This window comes from Nicotiana tabacum, chromosome 10 (assembly GCF_000715075.1).
Source record: "Nicotiana tabacum cultivar K326 chromosome 10, ASM71507v2, whole genome shotgun sequence".
Lineage (NCBI taxonomy): Eukaryota > Viridiplantae > Streptophyta > Magnoliopsida > Solanales > Solanaceae > Nicotiana > Nicotiana tabacum.
This window is the reverse complement of record NC_134089.1, coordinates 134,300,856-134,319,794: the sequence shown is the minus strand read 5'-3', so window position 1 is coordinate 134,319,794 and position 18,939 is coordinate 134,300,856. Positions and strand designations below refer to the sequence as shown.

General features: G+C 34.5%; 1 long non-coding RNA gene across 2 annotated transcripts; it reads left to right on the top strand.

The window, feature by feature from the left end:
- The first annotated feature begins 2,330 nt into the window (after positions 1-2,330).
- Positions 2,331-5,510, top strand: LOC107796911 (uncharacterized). 2 transcript variants are annotated; one of them, XR_012695760.1, is made up of 3 exons: positions 2,331-2,748; positions 3,122-3,700; positions 4,128-5,510. It is a non-coding gene; the product is annotated as an uncharacterized LOC107796911 (long non-coding RNA). The 2 variants fall into 2 exon arrangements; XR_001650548.2 differs by lacking the exon at positions 2,331-2,748 and having other exon boundaries at positions 2,808-3,700.
- Positions 5,511-18,939: the final 13,429 nt, after the last annotated feature.

The window sequence follows — 18,939 nt, the reverse complement described above, 5'->3', positions numbered from 1 at the left end:
ATTATAACCGCCAAATCTTGCCTTTAAGTTTCTATCATCATCCCGCGACTCTCGCGTGTTTCGATCATTCCCAAATCTTGATGATGAGCCCGACTCTCTATTCCTCGATCTATGATCGTACCTTGAATTGTCATGTTTTGATCGTGAATCTTTTCCCGCTGGGCCCATATATGGTTTGTATCTGTTTTTACCAGACGTTTTTTCTGTTTCCGCCAGTCTCGAACTCACCTTTTCCTCTTTTTGAGACCGTGAGATAATATCTTCTTCTATCCTTAGCTTCGTGTTATGCCTGTTGTAAGCATCATTCCACGTTGTTGCTGGGAATTCAGAAATCTTTCCTTGAGTCGCCTCGTGGCTTTTGAGCTTTTTTCATTCAAATTACTAGTGAAGGCGCTGCCCAATTGTATGGCACACGCGGTAATGTCATTCTTTCACGCTGGAACCTATCCACGAACTCTCTAAGCAACTCTGAGTCCCCTTGCTTGATTTTGAAAATATCCTCCATTCTTTTTTCGACTTTTTGAGCTCCCGAATGTGCTTTGATAAATGAATCTGCAAGCTCAGCAAAAGAATTTATGGAATTTTTGGGTAAAAAAGAATATCATGTTAATGCTCCCTTAGTGAGTGTTTCATCGAATTTTTTGACCAATATTGATTCAATTTCTTGTTTGATCAAGTCGTTGCCTTTTGCGCCTGTTGTGAATGTAGTCACGTGGTCTCGTGGATCAGTAGTTCCATCGTATTTTGGAATATCGGGCATTTTAAATTTCTTTGGAATTGGGAGGGGAGCAGTACTTGGCTTCCAAGGTTGTTGTGAATATTTGTCCATATCTAACCCTTTGATTATAGGCGGTACGCCAGGTATTTGCTCTATGCGGTCACTTTGTTCCTTGAGCTGTTTCTGCAATGTTAATACTAAATTTTGTAAATCAGAATTAACTAAGTTACCTGGTTCTCCATCTCGTGACTCGTTGGGGATTCCACAACTGCCTGAATTAGCAAGCCCGGAACGAGGATTTTCCAAAGTGTTGTTATTTGGAGTGGGTGTTGGTGGTACAACAGGTAACTGGCTGGCAAAGGCCTCAAGAGTTTTATTGACTTGTTGAGCAATTAGCTTTTACAAAGCTTCATTGATAGCTTCATCATTTTCAAATTGAGCGTTTGCATTTGAATGAGATCCATCAGGAGTGCCTTCTCGAGACCGCCGGGGGGAGCTTTGTGGAGAAGGGATCGGGGTGCGATCATCTTGTGGATTCCCCTGGAGTTGATGTTTTCCTTGGTTGTTGTCGTTAACGTTTGACATGGTTGATGCAACAAAAGAGATTAGGTTAAGAAAGAATAGATTATCAGATTCCTAGTAACAGAACCAATTTGTTTAACTAAAAAATGGAATTTTGGTCAAAGCTTTATTTTAGAAGAACTCGGGTTACTAATAATCAAAAAATGAATAAAGGGAATTGATTTTGCTAACAATAAGATGAACAGAAGAAAACAAAGTAAATCAGTATATTCCGATGATGTTTTGTGTCCTTACAAATATTCAGTCTTCCCCTTTTTATAGCCATTTCTAAGATATATGTTTTGCCTTTGTCATAATAAGGCCATTATGGACAATTAAAGGCTTTTAATGCTACGTTACAATGATAATCATTGTAATTCAATACAGATTTTCTAGCGTTTTTAGTATTTAATGCTTAATAAATATTGTGTCTGTACTCTTTTATGCTGTCAGATTCATTCTCCTTAATTTTTGGATTTAAATAGGTACGAGCGTCGAGTCTTTTGAATATGTGCTCGTGCCTCTGCTTGTGCTTCTGCTCGTATCTGTTGCAACTCGTGCTCCTTTGCTAATCATCATTCTTTGACCAGCCTTCGTGTCATGACATGTCATCTTTCAATCACTTCAATATATATAAACTCAATTTTTTCCCAATACAGTCACCATGTAATGTATGTGCCGCTAAAGCTCTCTTTGGAAGGTAAGTCGAGTTATCACAATGCAAGAAAAACGTCATATTTAATGTTACCCACCTCTATGCCGGCTTCAGTGAAGCAGCTAACATCCCACAAGAATACTCTCTTGTGGATACCTGCTCCACTTGTTGATCTGCCTGAGTTGTGCATTTGTGCTAAATCATGAATTTTCTTTCTCAACTTTTTCTCCATAAATAATGATATCATCTATTTCTTCAACAACTAAGTAATAACTAATATGGCTACTAAATTAAAGTCCCCATGGATATGTCTCATTAAAGATACATATTTTGTCGTTATTGAGAGTGAGATGTTTGGATAGGTTGTCTTATGCAGTTTGGTGGAATCTGTTGGAAGTGTTAAACATAATGTTTCAAATATGAAAAAATTAAATATTAGTTGGTAAGATGTCACGTTAAGTTTGAAACAATATAATGTAATATGTATTTGGCACCAGTTTAAATGTTGAGGGAGGAACTTTCCTCTTTAATATGAGTACCTATTTTGGGACAAACCGAAAAGGGCAGCATTGTTATGATAGAGTAAATAGAACTTGATGGAAACGTTGTTGAATCCTGTTAAGTTACTTATCTATTCTTTGTTCTCTTGCAGATTATACAGTAAAAGATGAAGAAGTTTTAAGAGAACGAAATAGAATAGAGAAATCAAAAGAAAGCGTGAACTTTGAACCCACCATTCCAAATTCACCCACTAAGGAGTCCACTATAAAGGATAAGGTGACTGAAGAACTAATTACTAATACTGATATAGAAGGTATGGTATGTTTGATCACAATCTTTAATCTTTTCTATATGCCTCAAATTATGAAAAATTAGTGCTATAGTAAAGTCCCTTTCTTTCTTTGCGTCATACATCAATGTGTCTGTTTTCTGTCCTTCAAATTAAAAGAAAGAGAAGCTTCCTTTCCCTGAGTTGTATGAATAAATAGATCCTAATCTGCTTACTGTGTAGTGAATCTGTTGCTTCAACTCCTCTACTTGATTTTATTTGCCAAAGTGTCTGTTTCTCTGCATAAAAGAAACTTCCGCACCTATTCATGTTTTATAATATCTTTGTATCCTGAGATGTTATTGAGGTCAAGCAATATGTAGTCTCTACAGCGTGATGTTTTAATGGTATTTTTCAGGAAGTGGGGGTATTCCTCCCAGCTCTGCCCAAAAAGGAGATTTAAAAGAAGCTTTGGAAGAAAAAAGTCGTTCAAGAGAACATGTAAATGAAGTTGCTGCTACAGTGAATTCTGCAGACAGCCCTATAGAAAATTTGACATCTGCCTCAGAAGTTTGTAAACTTCTAATGTTCATGAAAGTCAAATCTTGACGGATTTGATTACATTGTCATTGAACAAATACCTAATTTCCTTCTTTTTCCAATTATAATCACCCTTTCTTGGGTTCTGGATAATCTTAAAAAAAGGCCTTGCTTGCCAATTGGCCTATCCTTAAATTTGCTGGTGAATTTGATACAATGGTTAGTACAATATTGGTTACTAATACCCTTATCTTAATTTCCATGTTGTAACTTTGCTAAAGGTAGATTGGTCACAGATAATAGTAGGCCTCTATATTCTAGATTTGGCTGCAAGCAATGGTTGTCAGCATGTGGGCTTGCCGCTTGACACAACGTATGGATTTTGAATACGAGAAACTACGTTGGAGACCAAGAGATTGAGAGATGGAAGAGTTTACAGGTGTTAACTTCCTGAAAGGTACGGATTCCTTTTTCTATAACTGATTACTTTCTGATGTCGGGGATGTATAACCTTAGAAAATCTCTTCCGAAATCTATTAAAACCTTCTCTCTTCATCTGTCTGGCATAAATAGTATTGTACCTACCATGGCTTGTAATGTATTTTCCAAGGGCAGAAGTGTAAGCTTGAGTAAACCAAAGAGATTAGAACATATATCTCATATTAACTGCAAGAATTTGTGACTGTGAAGCTCCCCTATGTAGTGCATGCTCTCTCTCTACATCATAATGTCTGGAAATAGATGATTCTGTTTGCACTATTTTTCAGTGTCTAAATTTTATTGTTACATAGAATATGGCACTGCTCTTCCCTTCTTCAATTCATCAGGTGATATTTAATTGGTTTTACATACAAGGAATTTACTGAACTTGGTTGTGCATCCAGGATGGAAAATGGAACGCTGGCTTTTATTGGGGATTCCCTCAGTAGACAACAATTTCAGTCACTTGTGTGTATGATTACTGGTGGTGAAGACAGACCTGATGTTCTCGACGTGGGACGTGAATATGGTCTTGTAAAGGTTCATGGTGCTAAACTACCTGATGGATGGGCTTATCGATTTTAGAGTACCCAAACAACTACTAACTTTACTTATGAGGACACTATTTTGAGGTAATTTAGTATAATTTTATCTTCCATGCCATTTGATTGGTATAGGTAGCCTAAAATTTGCTGAGTAAGCGCCATGACTGGCAGAGCCTTTTCATTGTTTCATCTCCATCGTCTATTCACCTGTATACCTCTTTATTTTCCCCTTTACTTCTTGATTTCTCTCTATGAATTCTCCTGTTGGCAATTGCAGATAGTTTATCCATTTTTGTTCAATTGAATTTGCTGCGAGTAGTTAATTGTTTGTGCAGTTTTTTTTTTTTTTGGTTTATTGCACTTCTTCTATTGCTAATCTAAATTTTGGTTGGTAAATGTTGGTTTTTTGCTATTTTGCATAATTGTTGCTAGAATTTTTACATACATATCAGTAAATATTCCTGATTTGCACATTTACTATTTTTTTTTGATGAAATATGTTCGTCTTCTGCTGTTTTGCCTAATTCTTGCTAGAATTTTTACGCACCTCCGAAAGATGGAAGTCAGGGTACAAGAAGTACAAGATAAGAAAGAAGAATAATTACCTCAATAATTCATCAAAGTGCTAGAAAAAAGAGCAAGGGAAAAGAAAACGACTAGGAGAAAAAAGTGTTCAGAGACAGTATAACTTACGACCGATAGATTAAAAGGAGATTTACTTCCCAACTATGAACAGTGTGCTAGGCTAACCAGTGCGACGGCGATTTTTTTTCAGGAATATACGCGTCAGAACCGGGGAAACCCCATATACCATGTGTACTTTGTTTTACTTTTTAATCTTTTTCATATGTGTTCTGCCAAAGAAGAGGCATCTAATTAAAGTTTTTAACTCTGTGCTAATTACCTTGAACTTTGTTTCTAAAGAAGAAGAAGAAGAAGAAGCTAAGTTAAGGCATTTCGTAGACGAGCCTGCTTTTCCTGATCTTCATTGGGTAATCTCTTGCTTTAGACTTTTGATTTTTTCTATGTTATTGCTTGTATTGAGTATAGTAGTATACACATGCAAAATGCACTTAAAGGAACACTGAGTTTGAAGTTGTTGCTTTAGTTGTAAGCCGTTGTGTTTTACAACTGAACTGTAACTGTGTAACATGCTTATTGTACCACTCTTTCTGTTTCACTGCTACATTATTTTCACTTTTTAAATGCCGGCGATAATTATATAACTGGGTTGTCCTCGAATTTATGGTTCTATATTTGGGAACTTAACAAGAGCTTGTCACATGCATGACGACTAAACTAAATGTACGTCATTTTATGTCTATCTAAAGTACCTATTCATTCTGGTGAAGTACCTCTTTCTTTGCCATATCTTATTGTAGGATTCAAGCATGAATTTTTCCATAATTAGGTTATATTGTTAAGAGTTTGTGCAACCTTTATATAATACAAGCGGAGCGCTACTGCTATTTCAGTTAATAGAAACTAAAATAACCTATAAGTTTTGTTGTTATAAATATAAATCTCTTTATACTAGATAAACTCATCTAACTGACTATGATCCACAAAGTTTAATCAAGATCAAACGTCTGGGAAGGTAAAATTGAGGTCCTCTACTCCTCCTTTTCGTTTCAAGTCTCTTAAAGCATCAAATAAATTTGAACAATAGTGAGTATTTATTATACGTAAATGTTAAATTTTTCCAATATTAAACCTTACTGATCTATTGCACAACTTTGTTATAATGGAACTTCTCATGATAAATTCAGCATTAATTATTTCACAACAATGCTAGCTTCGGTTATGGCATAGTTGGTTAAACCTATGACGAAATACTAATAACTGCCTTTGCTTCCAGTTCAACAGGTATGAATTGAACTAAACCATCCATACCTATATTTTTCATATAAATAAGAGAAACTTCAATATTTAGTTTGCGTTAAACTCTTTAAATGTTTATTTTCCATACTTTCTCTTTGTGAGTGAGTTTGGCTGTGGATTTACCGTCTCATTATCAATGAAACTGTGATATAAATAGAGCTATTTTTATTTTGGTCACACTGATAAACTGATTAATGGAAATTTGTTTTCGGTGTGCTAGTATCTTGATTTCCAAAATTAATTTCTCAGGCAACAGTATTGTTCGATTACGTGCATATACTTATTTCTGGTACTGAGGTCCTTTCTTACTTTTAAGGGTCGTTTGGTAGAATGCATTAGCTAAAATAATGCATGCATTAGCTGTGTATTAATAATACCTTGTTTGGTAGACATTTTGAACCTATGCATTAGTTATACATCCTATTTGGTATTATCCTATGCATAACTAATGCATAGAAAACCATGGTATTAGCAAATGGATTTTAATGCATGCATTAGCTCAGTTAAAGACAAAATTATCGTTCAAATTTATGCTTGATTAAAATATGCTAGTTACTATAGTAATGCAGGTTTAAAATAATCCAAATAGTGAGAAATAAAATTATATCCCTACTAAATAAATAAATACTTAGCATATTTTTCTTTTTTATAAATAAATTTTAGTTCTATATTACAATATAGGTAAACACATCAAATACTTTTTTTAAAACTTTTTCATATAAAAACATTTCTCAACATATGTTTATTTTAAAAAGTTAGAGTGATACTGTTTTTAGGGCATTTTTGTAAACAAGCAATTCTTTTAGAAATTGTGTAATGCTTTAATATATCAAACCAAACAATGGATAAGAAATATATTAGCATAACTAATACCGGCATAACTAATGCAAGTATAACTAATATCGGCATTACTAATACACCTTATTCAGCATTATTCTTATACATCCTACCAAACGACCCCTTACTTTTTCTATTAACTTTCACGTATTAGAAGTTGTTAAAAAAGTAACTGCTGTGAGAACTTCTTATAGGACCCACTGGAGGATTAATTAAGTATTATATACTAATAACTTTTAAGTTGCCCATCCAGCTTTGAATGAAAAGGAGCTAACAGAACTCCAAAACGACATCCTCAATTTTATTTTATGAACTCAGGACAAATAATGTCAGTCCTGTTAAGCCTAACAGTGGAAACGTTAAGATGACAATCTTAATAGAGTCGAAATTTCAAGTAGGAAAATATGAGTACAATAGCTAAGAGGACAGTGGTCATTGGAATACAATTCACCTTTATTAAACATTACATGCCAGTAGAGACTAAACGAGCCATAGTTGATAGTTTCTTGAATTTACGTCAGGGCAGTATGAGTGCCAAAGAGTACGGCCTTCAGTTTAATTCCTTAGCAAGGTACGCCCCAGCTATCGTAGCAAATATGGAGGATAGGGTATACAGATACGTAGTAGGTCTAGGACCACACTTGATAAACGAATGCATGCCTGCTGAGTTACAACAAGGCATGGATATAGCCTGTATACAGGCCTATGCTGAAAACCTAGAAGTACAAAGGAACAACAACAAGCTGAGCGAGAATCAAATAGGAGTCGGTGTAAAAGGACTAACCCCACCCATGAGATTATACTGGGTATGTTGTTGTTGTTGTTGTTATTATGTAACAGAAATTTAATTTACTTTATAATTTGTCTTTCACTTGACAGATAACATCTCTTTTTTACATCACACTTATTTTCTTAATTGACATGCATTTTACTTGAAAAAATGTTAAAGTTTTACGGGAAAACCAATGTCACAACCCCGGTTCGCCTTCCGTGAACCATCGTGACAGCACCTAATCTCTACGGCTAGGTAAGCCTAACAATGCGGAATATAAATAATAATTGCGGAAGAAATAATTAAAACTGAAATAGTAAAATAAAACAGTGTTTAAGGTGTCGCTCGACACATTCAATAACAACTGTCGAAGCTAACAATAATTCTCAAAACCCGAAATCTCACAAATCACAAGCTAAGGGATACATAAGAAGCTCTAACTCTGGAAATGTCTAAACAAAGGAAAATACTGAAAGGGCTATACTTATTACAGAAAGATAGAAAGGGACTCCTCGGTCTGCGGACGTAGTAGATATACCTCGAAGTCTCTACAGAAATGCCTCCTTCCAAGGCTGACAGAACTGAGTGGGAGTACCTGCACAACAAAAATGTGCAGAAGAATAGCATGAGCACACCACAGCGATGCCCAGTAAGTATCAAGACTAACCTCGGTGGAGTAGTGACGAGGAACAGTCAAGACACCTACCGGTATACAAAACTGTACAAATATAAGCATACCGGTTCCCATGATATATATATATATATATATATATATATATATATATATATATATATATATATATATATATAAAGGCTGCACGAAAAGACTAACAATGCTACAGTCACCATAAGGGAAGAGGACAACAAGCAACAACGAAAGTATTAAGAATGAAGACACGTAAGAACGAGCAAAACACAACCCAAATCCTAAAGTTACAATACAGTAAAGGAAAAACAAAACAATAGCTCAGATACTACGACAGTGTCCACATCAGGTCTTATCCAACAATTTCCTCGAATTACCGAATCTCGGACAAATTACGACTCACGAGTCTCAGTGCCTGAAATCTAACACTTGGCATTCCTGCACCCCATCAGCCTCACGATCATACTGACGACTCACTTGCTAACTAGGGCCACTCTCACATATATAATAAATAACGAGGGCGTACATCTATGCTTAGCAAAATCAAAAGGACTTTACGTACAATAGGAGTGTTCAACTACGTGTATGCTTGTGCAAGTGCTTTAACGTAATTTCTACCAGCTAATAAGCATGAGAAGAAGAACGGGTAGCACGTACGATGTTTCCTCACAACTTCCATGAGATAAAGCTCATACAAGTAAGCAACCCACAATCACAATATTAAACAACATAGGAATGCCTCCACAGGCCGTTGCAAATCCTTACAATCAATCCTTGACATAACCCACCGTGTTCCGCCACGTGTGCAAATAATAACATAATAAGTGTTCGCCTTGTTTCGCCACACATGCATCATAATGTTCCCACCTTATCTCGCCACATGCGCAACCCACATATAAGCATATAAACATATCCCGCCCTGTTACGCCGCATGTGCAATATATCAATAGCAACAATAGCACGGCAAAGACCTCGTGCAACCTTTCAACAACAACCGCACGGTAGAAACCTCGTGCATCACAATATCAACAACCGCACGGAAGAAACCTCGTGCATCACAATATCAACAACCGCACTGCAGAAACCTCATGCATCACAATATCAACAACCGCACAGCAGAAACCTCGTGCACCACCATCACAAGTACAACAACAATGGCAACATATACAAGAGCACGACAAGTGAATCAACTCAAGAACTTCCGTTCACTAGGGGACGGTAAAACTAACTCACAAGGAATAACCGCAATAGAGAATACTAAGCATAATAAGAACAACTCAACAAGGGTGAAAACAATATGAAGCAACGATTCCATAATATGTAGTTCAAGAACAAGGAAGTTAACATGAATCACATAATTTCAAATAAGGAAATGTCAACTAAACATAGGATATCTAAACTTCTTTTAGAGTTGTGCAAGTTACAAAGGATAAACAACAATTTCAATTAAGGATGAGCAGCGAGAAGATAATCGTGACCTCAATTAAGATTAAATAATTACATGAGAGATAATAATGATTTCCAGTAAAGACAAGCAATTAGGAAAGATAACGTGATAATAGAAGGGGTAAAGATCTTCAGTTAAGCAAAGTAATAGTCAATTAGGCAATAAGAATGAACCATAAAGTAATTAATTCCAAGTAAGACATGTAGAGGTGAAACTAGTAATAGGGAATTCAATCATATCAAGAACAACTTCATACTCGATGAATATAAGGACCTAAGAACCTAAAAAGGCCAATTTTTCCACAAACAAGTCCGAGCACGCACTCATCACCTCGCGTACACGAATTACAATCAACAGAGAAAACTCAAATCCTAAGGGGAAGTCCCCCACACAAGGTTAGGCAAGATACTTACCTCGAACCGGCTCAAAATCAACTAGAAACACATTCTTGCCATGAGTACTCGAGTCCAAATAACCCAAATCTATTAAATTCAATTTCATAATGTAAATAACACTTCAACTAACTGATTCTACAGTTAAATTCTAAGCTAATACGCAGAATTATGTAAAATGACCAAAATGCCCCTCGGGCCCATGCCTCGGAATTGGGTAACATTTATATTTTCAGAATCCTCACACTCTCACGAGTCTAACCATATCAAAATTTTCTCAATCCAATGTCAAATACCCAATCAAAACCCAATCTCTAGGTCTAAGAAATTTTGCCCTAATTTCTACCAAAATTCTGAAATTAAAGGATGAATTTAAGAGAAGATTCATGGAAATTAGTCTAAACCGAGTAAGAATCACTTACCCAAGTTGCCCAGGTGAAAATTCCTTCAAAAATCGTCAAGAACCGAGCTCTAGAAATCAAAATATGATGAAAATGGTGAAACCCTCGACTTTGGGATATATTCTGTCTTCCCATGTATTTGTGCATCGCGATCGCGGGAGAAGAGTTGCGATCGCGTAGAAGAAATTTTATGGCTGCCCAGGTTGCCCATCGCGAACGCGATGATGAGCTCGCGAACGCGGAGAAGAAAAATGCGAGGCTTCGCGATCGCGAAGGGAGAGATGCGAACTCGAAGAAGAAGAATGCAGGGCTTCGCAAACGCGAAGAGAAAGATGCGAACGCGAAGAAGGATTTCGAGGTGGTCAGCAACAATGCATCGCGAACACGAGAGGTTGTTCGCGATCGCGAAGAAGGATATCAGAAGCAGCAAAACAACAGTTCCAAAATGGGGAAAAATGATCTGTAGCCCATCCGAAACACACCCGAGGCTCCCGGAACCCCGTCTAATCACACAAACCAGTCACATAACCTAACACGGACTCGCTCGAGGTTTTAAATCACACAAAACAACACCGAAACAATGAATCAAACCATAAATTGAACTTATGAACTTTCAAATCTTCAAATTTCTAAACTCGTGTCGAAACCTACCAAATCAACCCGGAATGACGCTAAATTTTGCAGACAAGTCCAAAATGACATAACAGAGCTGCTCCAACTCTCAGAATCGCATTCCAACCCCGATATCACAAAAGTCAACTATGGGTCTTCTTCATTTTCCAAACTTCAACTTTTTCCAACTTTCGCCGAAATGCCTCAATTTACCCTACGGGCCTCCAAATTTGAATCCGGACGCGCGCCTAAGTCCAAAATCACCATACAAAGCTATTGAGATTATCCACGACCCATTTCGGGGCCGTTTACCCAAAGTCCAATTCCGATCAAATTTTCACCGTTCAAACTTCCAAAACTAGATTCCTTCTTCCAATTTGACTCTAAACCATCTGTTAACTGAATTCCACCATGCATGCAAGTTGATACTCATATTCTGAAGCTGTTCCAGACCTTACGCCGTTGAACGAAGCTTAATTTCTCAAAACGACCGGTCGGGTCGTTACAACCAATTTTTTATGAAATTTTCAAATTTAAAAACTCATCTTCAAATATTTTTGAAACTCATCTTCAAAAATATAATTAAATGTATATAACCACACATGATTTGAAAATATTGGAACAAGCCAAGAAAATTGAGGAGCTACAGGCTCGCTTGGACACGGAGCTTGCAGTGGCGAAATCTGAGGCTAAGACGGCTAAGGCCGATGCTGAGGCGATCGTGGTTGTCTGCCGATCTGACGTCGAAGCCACTCAAGATCGAGAAAAAGAAATTGTCGATGGTGCTCAGACTCGAGCATACTAGGTTGTCGAGCACGTCAAGTGCCGGTCTCGAAAAGAGACTATTGGGGAGATTCACGCTCGCGACCTTGACCTTGCTATCGCGATAAAGAATGCGAAAGAGCTCGAGATTGAAGCCAAAGCGTTGCTCTCTTCTGATGATGATGATTCTGAGAGTGGAGAAGGCTCTAAGGACGAAGATGTTGCTCCTGCAGAAGATTAAGTGTTTAGGATATTTTTGTAAATTATCGGGCCATGTTGCCTTTGTAAAGAACTTTTTGATACATAAAAGGTCTTTTCTTTCCCTTTCTGTTCTATCTTTACTCAAGTCGTATGTTCTTATAAACAAGCTCCTCAACATTATTGCCAACAGTAGGATTTGTAGTAACCACCTCTCCTAAATGCAACTTGTAAAGCATCGTCGTTTTACCAGCATTATCCAATCCAACTACAACGATCTTGTACTCTTTCGCTGGAAACATCATGTACAAGAATCTCGATATGAAACCTCTCATAGTTTATAGATCTGATCCAAAAAATGGATTAAAAATCCAGATCGTGATTATCAGAATCAGAGGCGAAGATCAATAATTTGATCGGTGAGGAAATAAAGTTGAATAATTGATCTTTGATCAGAGATTTGCCTTTTTGACGAAGGAATGGGAATTCAAGAGTAAAAATAAGAAAGGATAAGGAGATGAGACTAACTATTATTTTATATCTAAATATTTTCGGAAAAGGGTTCAAAATGCCCCTAAACTATTGGAAAAGTTTAAAAATACCCTTCATCCACCTTTTTGGTTCACTTATGCCCTTTGACCGTTAGGTCAATACTGAATTAAAAATAATTACTTTAAAAAAATATTTTGCAAAGTATTTTCGTTTTTTTAAACTAATGCACCAGTAGTCCACTAATTTAGTAAAATCTTCTTCTTCTTCTTCTTCTTTTTTTCAGTTTTTACAACAAAAAAAAGAAATTTCATTTTTAAAGCATTTTTTGTAAAAACTGGAAAAAAATTGTTTTTAATAAAATATTTTCGCTTTTGAAAAATATTTTTTTTCAGTTTTTAAAGCATTTTTTTGTAAAAACTGGAAATAAATTGTGAAAATTGAAAAAAATTCTTTTTTTAACAAAATATTTTTCTTTTTTAAAAACTGAAATTTGTTATAAATAGAATTTTATTTATGGTGAATGTAATTTAGAGAGATTCTAGGGTTCATTACTTGGTGGCTAAGTCACCCTCTCCCAATAAATAGAGGGTTCTATTCCATTGTAATTCATCTCATATCAATAAGAATTCCCTCTCTTTCTACTTTGCTCTGCAATACTCTTCTTCTTCTTTTATTATTTTATAACACGTTATCAGCACATGACTCTAATCAATTGAGTAGAAGCTTTGGGGATTGAGCATAATGATTGTTAATTGTTCCATGAACTTCCTTCATGATTAAATTCTGGATTTAAGGTAAGTATTTTACTTTTCTCTTTCAAATTCTTGACATTCTATAATTTGATTTTAAATACAAGCAAAAACGATAAATTTTGATTGTAACTCTAATGGAGTTTGAAAGAAATTATAACCATCCAAAGTGGTAAAATTTTTATGCCTTGCCATGATCAAATTCATGTATGATTGTGGGCAAAGAATTGAAAATCCGACCCATTGTATTTGCTCCATTCTCATTCCCTTAAGAGAATGTGATAGCAGTATGTGATAAGTCTGAAAGAAGATAAAATTATTACTATGAATGTATCAATGGATGTGGACGTGGCAATAGACGAAATTAAAATCGTCATTATTATGGTAATGAGAACAATAAGTATTCTCAAAATAATCCTTCACTATGTGAAAGTAATATTTGTCATCGATTTGACATGAGATTTTGTAAAGCACATATAGATAATTATGGCCCATTCATGATGTGAATGTGACAACATGTGATTTATGAATACATATTCATTCTTGGAAGAATATGAGTGTGCTAGTGGTATATACCACACTCACCTCTAGAAGGAGGTTTGATAGGAAATAAGAAAATAATATCATTATTATGGCACAAATGGTCATTGGTCACGTACTTATTGTACGCCAAAATATTTTGGCAATGTGATTATTTAAAGACAACGGTAATGCAAGAAACAAATCTTGCATATAATTTTGACCATAACCATAATGGTATAACTTCCTTCTAAATAGAGATATTCACTATATGGATGTTGATGAATATGTGGTACTACAAAATTAATTGAGAACTCTGCAAGAGCCAATTATACTATTTTGGAGAAACACAATTGATTACAATAAGGTATTATGTAGTAGTAAGTCTCAAAGAAACTTATTCAGTTTTCAAAGTATATGCGAAAGCGGTTGGTTATGTTGAGACTATAAATAAAGGAAAGATCTGATATCTTCTATTACTACAATTTGTAGCGGGGTAATATGTATGTGAAAAATTACCCTCTTTATTCTCCAGTTTGTACTACACAAATAAAAGAATACCACACTAAAGTGGATGTTTATTGATATAAAAACACATATCATAATAAACTTGAAGTTTATTGATAATTGCACGCGTCATGGTATAAACCTGAAGTTTATCAATATTGATAATATATTCGGTCGGCATAATTGGTTTAACCATATCAATTTAAGTATGATGTGCAAAAATAATAGAGAATTCACATGGGTAAATATTAAAGAACTAGAAAATTCTTTATGAATTCTCTTATGTTGCATGTTCTCATTAATTAATATATCAACTAAAATTGGGATCGAATCCCATGAATGCTGGAAATATCAAAAATGAATATGAGTCCATTCACCTGCCATGTATACCACGCAAGATGCATCTATGAGATGGCTACATGTGCGATTATTATTAACCTGCAACATGGTGTTTGCGAGGTAACTGCTCAATAATTTAATTTAGAGTATATTCTAGATTTTTTTTTATTCAAGATAGTTCATCTTGATAAGTTGGGTTAGCAAAATAATTTATTGAGTGCCTCCACTTAATAGCTAAACAATTGCTTATGAGAACAAAGTTATCTATATCAATTTGATATATGTTATATACCAAAGTATATTACATTCTCCCCTCACAAATGGTTCAGGGTCAGGAACCAAATAATTCTATCTTATTATTATTGATGTGCGATGTATATTTTGATTAACACCATAATGCACAAAGATGAGTTCTCAAAGTTGAGGAAACAAGTTAGTTTTCTAACATGAGGGGGAGATATGATAAACAATTGAGAAAAAGTTAAGTGGAATGAATTATCATTTGTACATTTAGATCCTCGATTAAGATAATATGAACTTGAAGTTCATAAAAGGATAATTCATTTGAAATATATTGCAAAGAATGCCAGACGCATTTGCTGACCCAAAGAAAGTAACTATATTCTCATTACAAATGCTCATATTAAGTCCTAGAAGGACAAAGTCTATGGTACGCTTAAACCATATAGACAAATCGGTTTCAAATAAACTTCTTGATAAAGAAGACGAGCAAATGATCATAATAAAGGAGGCAAGTGATCTAGAAGATCACATGACATAACACTTCATAAAATCTCATGAGAGATTCATGTACCTGAATATATGAATAAAGAGATCTTTATATTATGTCTTTATGAAAAAATATTGAAACCGATATAAAATGTTTGTCGACGACATCTATCATAGATCTAAGTATAGATGGGGATCTTAAGTCTATCGAATATAGACACAAAAGTATTGGCCAAATGGAGGAGACACAATTCAAGTAAAATTGATTCCATATGAAAGACATATAGTTTTAGACGGGTAGTTCAAACACTTGAAAGTATAAAGTCAATGATATGTATAATCAGTTTTCGATATCTTATTTGTCTAGCATGACATGAAAACTTGATATGCATATTAAAGTTTATTATATGACTTATATGTCTATACTTATATGACAATTCTTGAAGGATTTAAATCGCTTAAAGCATATACAATTCTTGGTTCTGAAGTACCATATCCTAAGTGCTATTTGCGCACATATGTATCTTGTTATAACTATAAGCATGATAATGTGATAGCGACAATTTTCAAGGTGCAACATATTCATTGGACTTAATTGGCTATTTTATTCACCAAATCTCTGCCCGCGTCAACCTTCAAAAAGCTAGTGCACAAGATTGAAATGTGAAGACTTATAGATGTGAATTGATGCTCTCATCAGAGGGAGTTAATGCGCGTTGTACTCTTTTTCCCTTACAAGGTTTTGTCCCATTGGGTTTTCCTTGCAAGGTTTTTAAAGAGGCAGCCAAAAGGCGTATTATTAGATATGTGTACTCTTTTTCCTTCTCTAGAATTTTTTTTCCGCTAGGTTTTATTTTAGTTAATGTTTTAACGAGGCACATTATCTGTTGAATAGACATTTAGGGGGAGTGTTATAAATAGAATTTTATTTATGGTGAATGTCTATATTTAGACAGATTCCAGGATTCATTACTTGGTGGCTAAGTCATCCTCTCCCTATAAATAGAGGGTTCTATTCCATTGTAATTCATCTCATATCAATAAGAATTCCCTCTCTCTCTACTTTGCTCTGCAATACTCTTCTTCTTCTTTTATTATTTTATAACAAAATTATAAAAAAAATTGAAAAAATGAAAATAGGGGTTGGGTTGTGGGTTTTTTTAAAACGGGTCGGGTAAAAAAAAGGGTCATTTTAATCTGGTGCACGTGGCACTCCATCCAAAATAGGAGTATTTTTGTTCCAAAGTATGACAGTAGGAGTATAGATAACCCAGAGTTTGATGGAAGTGGTGCATCTTTTTTTTAGTTGAACTTTTTACTCAGGTCGGGTCAATGTTTGGGGCGAGTTACTCCGAAAAACGGTTAGATATGGGTTAGTCTTTCTAATAGGTTAGATGTTTTAATTTCGACCAATAAGAAGTTGCCACATGGAATTTAAATGCTTTAAAAAAAATGAAAAAAATACATTTTTCAAAAACGAAAATATTTTGTTGATTTTTTTTTTCTATTTTTACAATTTTTACAAAAAAAAAGTGCTTTAAAAAACTGAAAAAATGATAAAAAATATTTTTTTTTTTGTAAAAACTGAATTGTTTTTTGTAAAAATTGAAAATAAGAAGAAGAAGAAGAAGAAGAAGAAGACGATTTTACTAAATTAGTGGACTACTGGTGCATTAGTTTAAAAAAACGAAAATATTCTTTTTTAAGTTTTCAAAAAGAATAATAATTATTTTAATTCAGCACTGACCTAACGGTCAAAGGGCATAAGTGAACCAAAAAAGTGGATGAAGGGGTATTTTTAGCCCAATAGATGAATGAAGGGTATTTTTAAACCTTTTCTAATAGTTTAGGGTCATCTTGAACCCTTTTCTGAAATATTTTTTTTATATATATATATTTAGTTAGCGAATATAATAATTATACAAAATTCCCAATTTCGGTTGTCCCATTCCAACATCGATTCAAAAAGGGCTAACCACAGAATTGAAAAGATATTGTTGGGAATTTGCTATGTCATTTAGTTTCAGCCCACGTGCAAATTTTTGGGTAATACCAGCGCAATCTTCTTCCGTGTTTCCTCTTCGATTCAATATTGTTTGGAGTTATTCTTTTGTTCGATTCCTATTTTCATTCTCTTTGTTTCATTTTTTGTTTTCCCTTTTTGTTTTATGTGCTAATGCTTGCTTTGATTTCTTTGGCAAATTTTATTGTTATATCTATGTATTTGATTGTAAAATCGAGTTTTCCTTTTTTGCCATTCTCTAAATTAAGGGTGTACATAGGCCGGGTTGGTTTGGATTTTACAATTACCAAATCAAACCAATTGTGTCGGGTTATTAAATCTAAAGACCAAACCAATCCAATAAAATTTGGGGTTTTCACTCTCGGTTTTTCTCGGGTTTTTTTTCGGTAAAATTTTCGTAGAACAAAACATATAAATTGTGCTCAAAATATTTCTTTAATCCTAGTAAGATACAAGTATATAAAGTATTTTCCAAGAAAATAATACAAAATATGAGATGTGTGATGACATTATCCTAAAATATTCAATAATAAAGACAATAAAATTATGTAATATAAATATTGCTAATTAAAAAGCCATAATAAAAATAAACATAATCTAAAAGTACTAAGTCATGCTAAACTAAGTAGACTAATAAGGAATTATTAATTACATGACTAAACACTAAAGAAAAAACAAAAATAGATTATGCATTTTTATCTAAATTATTGCAAAACAAAAAATAGATATTCAATACATTCTCGTTCGTAGTATTAAATTGAATGTCTTTTGTTAGCATTAGTATTGATTTGATTTTGGTTTGGGCTTTTGTTAGCATTATTTAATTTACTAATATTAATGACTATAAAGCTTATTGGAACATTCAAAAGTCGTAAGTCCAACCTTGAAATAATACCTTAAAAGACAAACTTATGAAAAATTTTAAGAAAGATTTATAAATTACATCACAATAAGTATATTTATATATTAAATATATCTAAAATTTCTATATATGTAATGTTGGGTTGGTTTGGTTTCGGTTTGACTTTCTTTAGTTAAAACCAAACCAAACCAATTATGGTCGGGTTTTTTTTCCAACACCAAATCAAATCAAACCAAACCAAACCATAGTCGGGTTTTTTTCTCGGTTTGACTCGGATTATTGGGTTGGTGCGGTTTATCGGTTTCCTTTGTATACCCCTACTCTAAAACTAGCAAAACAGAGAAGGCGGTAGGATAATTGCCTGGGTCGCTATGGAATTATTCAAATAGGGATTCCAACATGATACTTCTCCTAAGGTAAGTACACTATTTTCATGTTTGTCGTCTCAGTACGATGTACAACACAGAACATTTAAAGGCTATGGAGCATGTGCATTTTATCCT